An 11,626-nucleotide genomic window follows, 5' to 3' on the forward strand; every position below is an offset into this window, starting at 1 on the left:
TGCCTAAGTATGATTCCCAATCAGAGACAACGCTAGACAGCTGCCTCTGAGTGGAAACCATACTCGGCCAAACACAAAGAAATAGAAAACATAGAATGGCATCGAATGTCCACCCCACATCACACCCTGACCTAACCCAAAAAAGAGAAAATAAACGGCAATCTAAGGTCAGGGCGTGACAAACAGACTTGATAACATATCAATGTCAACAGATTAAATTTGTGAAATGCACTCATTCAGGATCTGGTGTTCAGCTGGGATACTGGTATATTAACACATTTTGCAGTTCAAAACTCCATCCCACCAAAACAGGCTTAAATGTCAAGTGGTCTTTTCAAACAGCTGTTACACTTTGCAATTTCACAGTATTATTCCAACATCATAATATGAAAATATATATAAAAACACAGGAATATCACATTTACTTGGGCCTTAAAACATTCTGCACTTGAAAATGGGGAAAATGCTTAATAAATTAGGAAATAATGAATACTTAATTAAAATGGGGGGAAATGAAATACCTTAAGTTATTACATTATAATGAGTTATTACAGTAATTTTTGTTTATTACATTATAATTTGCAGTATGCCTGTCGGGCCCTTCGCTGCTAGTACCACTGACAAGGGGCCAATGTGTCACCAGAGGAAGGACTGATAAAAAACGAATGACTGTCTCATGTTGAAAGTCCAAGTCAGTATCATGCATTTGCTGCTCAAGTTATTCCATATACTTTGACTAGTCTAGTCATTCCTTAAATGTTTTTGTGTATTGTACCTTGACTAATCAAATTCTTCCATGTATTAAAACAACAGTTTGGTGTGTTATTAATTGATCAATCAAGTCATTCTGTACATTTCACCTTTTTTATTTACAGTATTAACCTGACATCATTCCATAAAAAAATGTTCTCTGTCAGATCCATCATCCCTTCTGTTTAGCCAGATAATACTTCCTGCTGACCAGCCAATCACATCAAAGTGCTGTTTGCTGCCTGGTGTGCTCTCTGGGGAGGCCATCCCTATGATCAAAAGACGTTGAAAATACATATATACAACAACAAAAAATGTCAATTTTGCTCACTGGGATCCTTCCAAATCTCCTTTAGTTGATCTTGAGCGAAGCCTGGACATCGAAGGATACCGCTGTGGAGCCCTGGTTGGTGGTGATCACGGGTCAATGCTGTTTCACATTGACGTTGCCACAGGATCCTGGATGGTACTTCCTGAATGAGAAGAATCAGAGGGGGTTGATTAGGTTGGAAATGTCATTACATTATATCAGCTGTGACATTGTCTCAACAGTGATGAATACCAAGTGCTGTACAGGACTTACAACACATTGAGATAGTACTGAAGCTTTGTGATGGGAAGATGTGGCTGTTACTGCAGTGGTGTGGAGGCTGCATTGTGGGGCCTGGTGGACTGACAGAGTTGGTGGGATGAGATGGGGGAGTCTGGAGATCAAAACATGATGACCAAACAAAACCAAAAAATATCAGAAAAACTGATTTAATACCAACTGTTAAATTCTAAAATATATGTCAGGAAACTTTAGACAGTTTGTTACGATAAAAAAAGATTTACAACAGGTAAAACTGGGATCAGCTGGATTAGACTGAAGAACAGTATGGTTGACACCAATGCAATTTGTTAAGCAGTTGTGTTCCTTGTTGGCAGTGGAAGTTGGAACACACATCACCCCAATCATAACACCTACAGAACATTCTGCTTTTTGTAAATCAAGTTCCTCTAGATCTAGGATATGTGTTCAGTGTAACAGAGGTAGTATCACGTTGGCATTGTCGTCACTGGAGAAGAATCTGTACGTACCTGCTCTGTGGCCCCTGGTTCCTCCCAGAAGCGGAGGTGGAACAACGTGGGGGATAATGGGTGAAGGGTGCTACCAGCCGCTCAACAACAGCCCAACAGGCAGTTCTGGGAAACAGATGAACATTTCTGAGAAGTCACACCCTTTACTTGACATACTGTAATAAATGATTGATTGGTTATGTACAAGCTATGCTATGCAGATGCAGCATTCAGTGGGCTGAATAAATTTGGTTTGAGCTTTTCTCTGCATCCGTTTGAGTTCATACTCTGTTCACAACCTAACACCTTGCTTCTATGTATTTACTCTAATGCCTAAATGTTCTTATTCATCTTCAGAATTAGAATTACATTAACCTTGTTTTCACATTAAACTAACATAAAGAAAAGGGTGTTCTAATCTTCCCATGCAGTCACATGATGACAAACACTAGCAGTATCTGTAACAGCACCGTTTCTAGACAGACAACAGAGGATGTTCATGATGTTTTGATAAACAGACTATTAGAATTAGAATATAGGTTAACATAAACTTTACCTCTTCAGTTAACTTTCATAATAAATGCTCAAAATGAGTTTTGAAAGAATCTTCACCTCCACAAATGAAGTATTAAAAACACTTGAGAAGTGGTCATTGTGAACAGATTAAATTTGTGAAATGCACTCTTTTGCGATCTGGTGTTACACTAAAAGAGCATTATCTCTACGGGATCAGTATCCCCCCACGAGATGATTGAGCTAACGTAGGCTAATGTAATTAGCATGAGGTTGTAAGTAACAAGAACATATTCCCAGGACATAGACATATCTGATATGGGCAGAAAGCTTAAATTCTTGTTAACCTAACTGCACTGTCTGATTTACAGTAGCTATTACAGTGAAAGAATACCATGCTATTGTTTGAGGAGAGTGCACAATTATGAACTTAAATGTATTAATAAACCAATTAGGCACATTTGGGTAGTTCTGATACAACATTTTGAACAGAATGGTTCATTGAATCAGTCTAAAACTTTGCACATACACTGCTGCCATCTTACCATATCTAATGTGTTATATTCTCCTACATTCATTTCACATTTCCACAAATTTCAAAGCGTCCTTTCAAATGGTATCAAGAAAATGCATATCTCTACTTCAGGTCCTGAGCTACAGGCAGTTAAATTTGGGTATGTCATTTTAGGCGAAAATTGAATAAAAGGGTTCGATCCTTAAGAGGGTATCAACATTTTCACATTTTCTCAGTATTATTCCACCTTTTTAGTGTGGAAATATAAATATACACCAGTTATGCTAATTTGGACCACCAGGCTGCTGATGTCATGCAGTATGTCGTTTATGTTTTTATACTTTTTCATAACGACAACTACAAATTTGATGTCAGACTACAATAGAATGTTCATGATGTCAGACAACAATAGAATGTTCATAATGTCAGACTACAATAGAATGTTCATGATGTGACTGTCTACAGACATGTCGATAAACGTAGTCTTGTAATCTTTGATTGTTTACACACTCTGTGAGCGCCCATGGAAGACGTAGGAAGTGTCACGTTAGAGCAGAGATCCTTTGTAAAAGATAGAGATGGCAAAGAAGTTCAAGAAATGGTCAGACAGGCCACTTCCTGAACAGAATCTTCTCATGTTTTGGCTTGCCAAATGAGTTCTGTTATACTCACAGACACCATTCAAACAGTTTTAGAAACTTTGGAGTGTTTTCTATCCAAAGCTAATAATTATATGCATATTCTAGTTTCTGGGCAGGGGTAATAATCAGATTAAATCAGGTACGTTTTTTATCCAGCCGTGAAAATACTGCCCCCTATCCTTAACAGGTTAAACACGTGTGAAGATAATGTGTCATGAGAATAATTTAACATTTTGATTCAAGAAGAAGGGGAGGTGGGTGAAGTTACGCTACATCTCTCTCCAGAATGCATTCAGATGTAGGAAATATGTAGGAAAGTTACCATTTGGCAATGTCTGATTTCTGATTGTCTTAATTAACTCAGCATGTACACCACTGGCCTCAATGTCTGATTTCTGATTGTCTAAACTCACCATGAACACCACTGGCCTCAATGTCTGATTTCTGATTGTCTAAACTCACCATGTACACCACTGGCCTCAATGTCTGATTTCTGACTGTCTTTAACTCACCATGTACACCACTGGCCTCAATGTCTGATTTCTGATTGTCTAAACTCACCATGTACACCACTGGCCTCAATGTCTGATTTCTGATTGTCTTAACTCAGCATGTACACCACTGGCCTCAATGTCTGATTTCTGATTGTCTTAACTCACCATGTACACCACTGGCCTCAATTTCTGATTGTCTAAACTCACCATGTACACCACTCGCCTCAATGTCTGATTTCTGATTGTCTTAAGGGAAATGCATCCTGTTAATGGGACAGTTGTAAATCATGCAGCATGTTATGTCAAGATTGCAGATCTTAGAGAAACAAATATTGGTACATATGTGTGTCTGAAAGCTTAAATCCTTGTTAATGTTGTACAAACAAACCCCACCCACCTGGAAGACTAAAGGAAATGCTCAAAGTATTCAAGTCCAACCATTACCTCTCTCCTCTTTCACATCACTCTATCATCTCTCCATGGGGGAGTACAACCATTACCTCTCTCCTCTTTCACATCCCTCTATCATCTCTCCATGGGGGAGTACAACCATTACCTCTCTCCTCTTTCACATCCCTCTATCATCTCTCCATGGGGGAGTACAACCATTACCTCTCTCCTCTTTCACATCCCTCTATCATCCCTCCATGGGGGAGTACAACCATTACCTCTCTCCTCTTTCACATCCCTCTATCATCTCTCCATGGGGGAGTACAACCATTACCTCTCTCCTCTTTCACATCCCTCTATCATCTCTCCATGGGGGAGTCCAACCATTACCTCTCTCCTCTTTCACATCCCTCTATCATCTCTCCATGGGAGAGTACAACCATTACCTCTCTCCTCTTTCACATCCCTCTATCATCTCTCCATGGGGGAGATCAACCATTACCTCTCTCCTCTTTCACATCCCTCTATCATCTCTCCATGGGAGAGTACAACCATTACCTCTCTCCTCTTTCACATCCCTCTATCATCTCTCCATGGGGGAGATCAACCATTACCTCTCTCCTCTTACACATCCCTCTATCATCTCTCCATGGGGGAGTACAACCATTACCTCTCTCCTCTTTCACATCCCTCTATCATCTCTCCATGGGGGAGTACAACCATTACCTCTCTCCTCTTTCACATCCCTCTATCATCTCTACATGGGGAGTACAACCATTACCTCTCTCCTCTTTCACATCCCTCTATCATCTTTCCATGGGAGAGTACAACCATTACCTCTCTCCTTTTTCACATCCCTCTATCATCTCTCCATGGGGAGTACAACCATTACCTCTCTCCTCTTTCACGTCCCTCTATCATCTCTCCATGGGGGAGTACAACCATTACCTCTCTCCTCTTTCACATCCCTCTATCATCTCTCCATGGGAGAGTACAACCATTACCTCTCTCCTCTTTCACATCCCTCTATCATCTCTCCATGGGGAGTACAACAATTACCTCTCTCCTCTTTCACATCCCTCTATCATCTCTCCATGGGGGCGTCCCAATAATCTCTCCTTCCTCCTGAAGTGTAGCTTTCCTTCTCTACTCCTCACAAATGTAAAAGCATTGGATTGGTGTTGGCATGGGGTAGAGGGAGTTTACATATACCAGTCATTTCCTTTTAAATACATGAAGGGAAGTGGACAAGTTCACACTCAGAGAAAGGAGATAATTGGGACACACTCCATGTGTACTGATAACTACAGGAAGTAAACCATATTGGGAAGTGAGAGAGAGAATCAGATAAAGTTGTGGAGATAAAGGAATATGTGATCAGAAACCCTCCAGGTACAGATACTGTATGTAGAACCATAGTAAAGCCCAGTATGGACTATCAATACAGATACTGTATGTAGAACCATAGTAAAGCCCAGTATGGACTATCAATACAGATACTGTATGTAGAACCATAGTAAAGTCCAGTATGGACTATCAATACAGGTACTGTATGTAGAACCATAGTAAAGACCAGTATGGACTATCAATACAGATACTGTATGTAGAACCATAGTAAAGACCAGTATAGACTATCAATACAGATACTCTATGTAGAACCATAGCAAAGCCCAGTATGGACTATCAATACAGGTACTGTATGTAGAACCATAGCAAAGCCCAGTATGGACTATCAATACAGGTACTGTATGTAGAACCATAGTAAAGCCCAGTATGGACTATCAATACAGATACTGTATGTAGAACCATAGTAAAGCCCAGTATGGACTATCAATACAGATACTGTATGTAGAACCATAGTAAAGCCCAGTATGGACTATCAATACAAAGTGACCATTTAGAATGAGGCCCAGTTCAATGAGAGGAAGTCTTAACAGAACTGGGGGATGACAGACATGAAGTGGGAGGGTGGAGATCTAATATTATTTTGTGCCAAACACTAAAGCATGATATTGTAATAAATCTACACCCTATTCCCTATGTAGAACACTACTTTAGACCTGGCCAGAAGCACCGTAGTGCACTACATAGGGAATAGTGGACCATTTGGAACAGAGCCAGTAATTCCCCTGAACATCTTTCTCTTCCTCATCTGGTTTCTTGAACAGCCCTTCACTCCTCCCCTCTTCCTCCCCTCCTCCCTTTTCATTCTATTCTATCAGCCACACCACTAGCTCACCTCCACACAATCCATTTACAAGTTAAAGACACACCTTGGAATAAATAACAAAGGAAAACTATTACTAGATGAAGTTTAGTGTTGTATTTTTTATTTCCCATCAACATAAATCATATTTAATCACTGAACAGTAGCAGACCTAACTTCATCTGTTCCTGACTCTGGATAGTGGATTAAAAAGACCATCAATCTCCAATGATATTAAAGTACTATTCTGAACATTACTGATATACTGAGTGGCAAGTCAAGATATCTGATGGTTTTATTGTTTGGTCAATACCACCACCTGCTGGACAGGTTTAATGTTGCTGGACTGAGCAGTATGGGAGATTGAAAGATGACACATTTAGGGCCGGTTTCCTGGACATCTACATTGAACATTCTTTTTTCACACTTAATCTGTTCCATGTCCAGGAAACCAGTCCATATAGTTTAGTTACAATCTGTTCCATGTCCAGGAAACCAGTCCATATAGTTTAGTTACTATCTGTTCCATGTCCAGGAAACCAGTCCATATAGTTTAGTTACTATCTGTTCCATGTCCAGGAAACCAGTCCATATAGTTTAGTTACTGTCTGTTCCATGTCCAGGAAACCAGTCCATATAGTTTAGTTACTATCTGTTCCATGTCCAGGAAACCAGTCCATATAGTTTAGTTACTATCTGTTCCATGTCCAGGAAACCAGTCCATATAGTTTAGTTACTATCTGTTCCATGTCCAGGAAACCAGTCCATATAATTTAGTTACTATATGTTCCATGTCCAGGAAACCAGTCCATATAGTTTAGTTACTATCTGTTTAATGCCACTACGGAAAACTTGACCAATTGAGAAAACATATCAATGGTTCTGAATGACAACCAATATATATCAACACCATACATCATAATTCATGGAAATGTACAAGATTAAAACATTGCAATTACAAAAATATGAATACATTGAATGTTTATTTTAATTCATAACATCTTCTGAAGATCAAATCAGTTAAATCATTGTAGATAAAACAGAGTAGAATGAATCATCACATCTGGGGACCATCACCACCAGCATGACTAGTATCTATGTGGACCCTACTACAGTTTAACCAGCTCAGCTATAGACTACACCAGCATGACTAGTATCTATGTGGACCCTACTACAGTTTAACCAGCTCAGCTATAGACTACACCAGCATGACTAGTATCTATGTGGACCCTACTACAGTTTAACCAGCTCAGCTATAGACTACACCAGCATGACTAGTATCTATGTGGACCCTACTACAGTTTAACCAGCTCAGCTATAGACTACACCAGCATGACTAGTATCTATGTGGACCCTACTACAGTTTAACCAGCTCAGCTATAGACTACACCAGCATGACTAGTATCTATGTGGACCCTACTACAGTTTAACCAGCTCAGCTATAGACTACACCAGCATGACTAGTATCTATGTGGACCCTACTACAGTTTAACCAGCTCAGCTACAGACTACACCAGCATGACTAGTATCTATGTGGACCCTACTACAGTTTAACCAGCTCAGCTATAGACTACACCAGCATGACTCGTATCTATGTGGACCCTACTACAGTTTAACCAGCTCAGCGATAGACTACACCAGCATGACTAGTATCTATGTGGACCTTACTACAGTTTAACCAGCTCAGCTATAGACTACACCAGCATGACTAGTATCTATGTGGACCCTACTACAGTTTAACCAGCTCAGCTATAGACTACACCAGCATGACTAGTATCTATGTGGACCCTACTACAGTTTAACCAGCTCAGCTATAGACTACACCAGCATGACTAATATCTATGTTGACCCTACTACAGTTTAACCAGCTCAGCTATAGACTACACCAGCATGACTAGTATCTATGTGGACCCTACTGCAGTTTAAAACATGTTAAGGATAGGGGGCAGTATTTTCACGTTCGGATGAGAAACGTGCCCAAATTAAACTGCCTCCTACTCAGAAGTTAGGATATGCATATTATTAGTAGATTAGTTACCCAGTAACTAGAATATGCATATAATTATTGGCTTTGGATAGAAAACACCCTAAAGTTTCTAAAACTGTTTGAAGTGTGTCTGTGAGTCTAACAGAACTCATATGGCAGGCAAAAACCTGAGAAGATTCCATGCAGGAAGTGGAAATCTGATTTGTGGAATCACCTTCAACACTTTGCCTATGAAACACACCATGAGTTAGGATTAATTTAGCACTTCCTAAGGCTTCCACTAGATGTCAACAGTCTTTATAAAGTGGTTTGAGTCTTCTCCGGTAAAAACTGACCGAACGAGAGGCATGGAAATTTGGTCATAGGGGGAGGGCCATTACTACCTTACCACGGGCGCCCGTGGGTACCTTTTCGTTCCGAAACGTTTAGTAAGACAATGCAATCGTCCGCCTTGAATATTTTTGAAGCTCTGATTGAAAAAGGCCCTAAAGATTTATGTTATACAACGTTTGACATGTTTGAACGAACGTAAATATATTTTTTTTGCACATTCGTGACGACAAGTCCTGCGCGCCTCGTACATTTTGAGTAGCCTTCGGAACGCACTAACAAGAAGGAGATATTGGGACATAAATTATTAACTTTTTCGAACAAAACTACATTTGTTGTGGACCTGGGATACCTGGAAGTGCCTTCTGATGAAGATAATCAAAGGTAAGTGAATATTTACAATAGTATATTTGATTTTAGATGATTCCAAGATGGCGCTAACCTGTATCGCCTAGCTTATTTTTCTGAGCATAACACCTCGTTTATTGCAAAGTGTGATTTCCCAGTAAAGTTATTTTTAAATCTGGCAACGCGGTTGCATTCAGGAGATGTTAATCTATAATTATTTGAATGACAATATTACATTTGACCAATGTTTTCGAATAGTATGTTTGTAAATTGTAGTGCTGATTCACTGGAAGCATTTGAGGGAAAATATTTTCTGAACGTCAAGCCCCGATGTAAAATGCTGTTTTTAAAAATAAATATGAACTTTATCGAACAAAAAAATGCATGTATTGTGTAACATGATGTCCTAGGAGTGTCATCTGATGAAGATTGTCAAAGGTTAGTGCTGCATTTAGCTGTGTTTTGGGTATTTGTGATGCATGCTAGTTGCTTTAAAAATGGCAGTGTGATTATTTCTGGCTGGGTACTCTCCTAACATAATCTAATGTTTTGCTTTTGCTGTAAAGCCTTTTTGAAAATCGGACAACGTCGTTCGATTCAGGAGAGGTGTATCTATAAAATGGTGTAAAATAGTCATATGTTTGAGAAATTGAAGTTATAGCATTTATGAGGTATTTGTATTTCGTGCGACGCGATTCCACTGGCTGTTGACTAGGTGGGACGCAAACGTCCCAGGTTCCCAGACAGGTTAATAAGATTTAATAAGATTAAAGCTTTTTGGAATATGTTGAGAGGCTATGTACTGATGTTAATGTGATAGAATTGTATTTCTGTTCAAAGCTTAACTTTGAGGAAAACAGAGGAAAAAATCCCAAAGGCGGGGGCGGTCGGGGTCACGCGCATAAGCTAGTGTCTCTTGATCGGCCACTTGAGAAAGGCGATAATGTGTTTCAGCCTGGGGCTGGAATGACGACATTCTGTTTTTTCCCGGGCTCTGAGCGCCTATGGACGACGTGGGAAGTGTCACGTTAGAGCAGAGATCCTTAGTAAATGATAGAGATGGAAAAGAAGTTCAACAAATGGTCAGACAGGCCACTTCCTGTAAAGGAATCTCTCAGGTTTTGACCTGCCATTTGAGTTCTGTTATACTCACAGACACCATTCAAACAGTTTTAGAAAATTTAGGGTGTTTTCTATCCATATGTAATAAGTATATGCATATTCTAGTTACTGGGTAGGAGTGGTAACCAGATTAAATCGGGTATGTTTTTTATCCAGCCGTGTCAATGCTGCCCCCTAGCCCTAACAGGTTAACCATCTTCCCTGCCCCTGCTGAAGAAAAGCAGGCCCAAACCATGATGCTGCCACCACCATGTTTCACAGTGGGGATGGTGTGTTCAGGGTGATGAGCTGTGTTGCTTTTACGCCAAACATAACGTTTTGCATTGTTGCCAAAAAGTTCGATTTTGGTTTCATCTGACCAGAGCACCTTCTTCCACATGTTTGGTGTGTCTTCCAGGTGGCTAGTGGCAAACTTTAAACGACACTTTTTATGGATATCTTTAAGAAATGGCTTTCTTCTTGCCACTCTTCCATAAAGGCCAGATTTGTGCAGTATACGACTGACTGTTGTCCTATGGACAGAGTCTCCCACCTCAGCTGTAGATCTCTGCAGTTCATCCAGAGTGATCATGGGCCTCTTGGCTGCATCTCTGATCAGTCTTCTCCTTGTATGAGCTGAAAGTTTAGAGGGACGGCCGGGTCTTCGTAGATTTGCAGTGGTCTGATACTCCTTCCATTTCAATATTATCGCTTGCACAGTGCTCCTTGGGATGTTTAAAGCTTGGGAAATCTTTTTGTATCCAAATCCGGCTTTAAACTTCTCCACAACAGTATCTCGGACCTGCCTGGTGTGTTCCTTGTTCTTCATGATGCTCTCTGCACTTTAAACGGACCTCTGAGAATATCACAGAGCAGGTGCATTTATACGGAGACTTGATTACACACAGGTGGATTCTATTTATCATCATTAGTTATTTAGGTCAACATTGGATCATTCAGAGATCCTCACTGAACTTCTGGAGAGAGTTTGCTGCACTGAAAGTAAAGGGGCTGAATAATTTTGCACGGACAATTTTTCATTTTTTTGTTTGTTAAAAAAGTTTGAAATATCCAATAAATTTCGTTCCACTTCATAATTGTGTCCCACTTGTTGTTGATTCTTCACAAAAAAATACAGTTTTATATCTTTATGTTTGAAGCCTGAAATGTGGCAAAAGGTCGAAAAGTTCAAGGGGGCCGAATACTTTCGCAAGGCACTGTAGCTAACTGTAAAGTAATGAGTGACCATTTTAGAAAATCATGGGACATATATAGTCTTTGGTTGCATGCAAT

At 39.9% G+C, this 11,626-nt stretch overlaps 1 long non-coding RNA gene across 1 annotated transcript; it reads right to left on the reverse strand.

The window, feature by feature from the left end:
- Positions 1-890: 890 nt before the first annotated feature.
- Positions 891-2,082, reverse strand: LOC106561469 (uncharacterized). Its single transcript, XR_006761534.1, has 3 exons — positions 1,831-2,082; positions 1,334-1,454; positions 891-1,223 (listed from the first exon to the last, which is right to left on the reverse strand). It is a non-coding gene; the product is annotated as an uncharacterized lncRNA (long non-coding RNA).
- Between the last annotated feature and the right edge of the window lie 9,544 nt (positions 2,083-11,626).

This window comes from Salmo salar, chromosome ssa23 (genome assembly GCF_905237065.1).
Source record: "Salmo salar chromosome ssa23, Ssal_v3.1, whole genome shotgun sequence".
Lineage (NCBI taxonomy): Eukaryota > Metazoa > Chordata > Actinopteri > Salmoniformes > Salmonidae > Salmo > Salmo salar.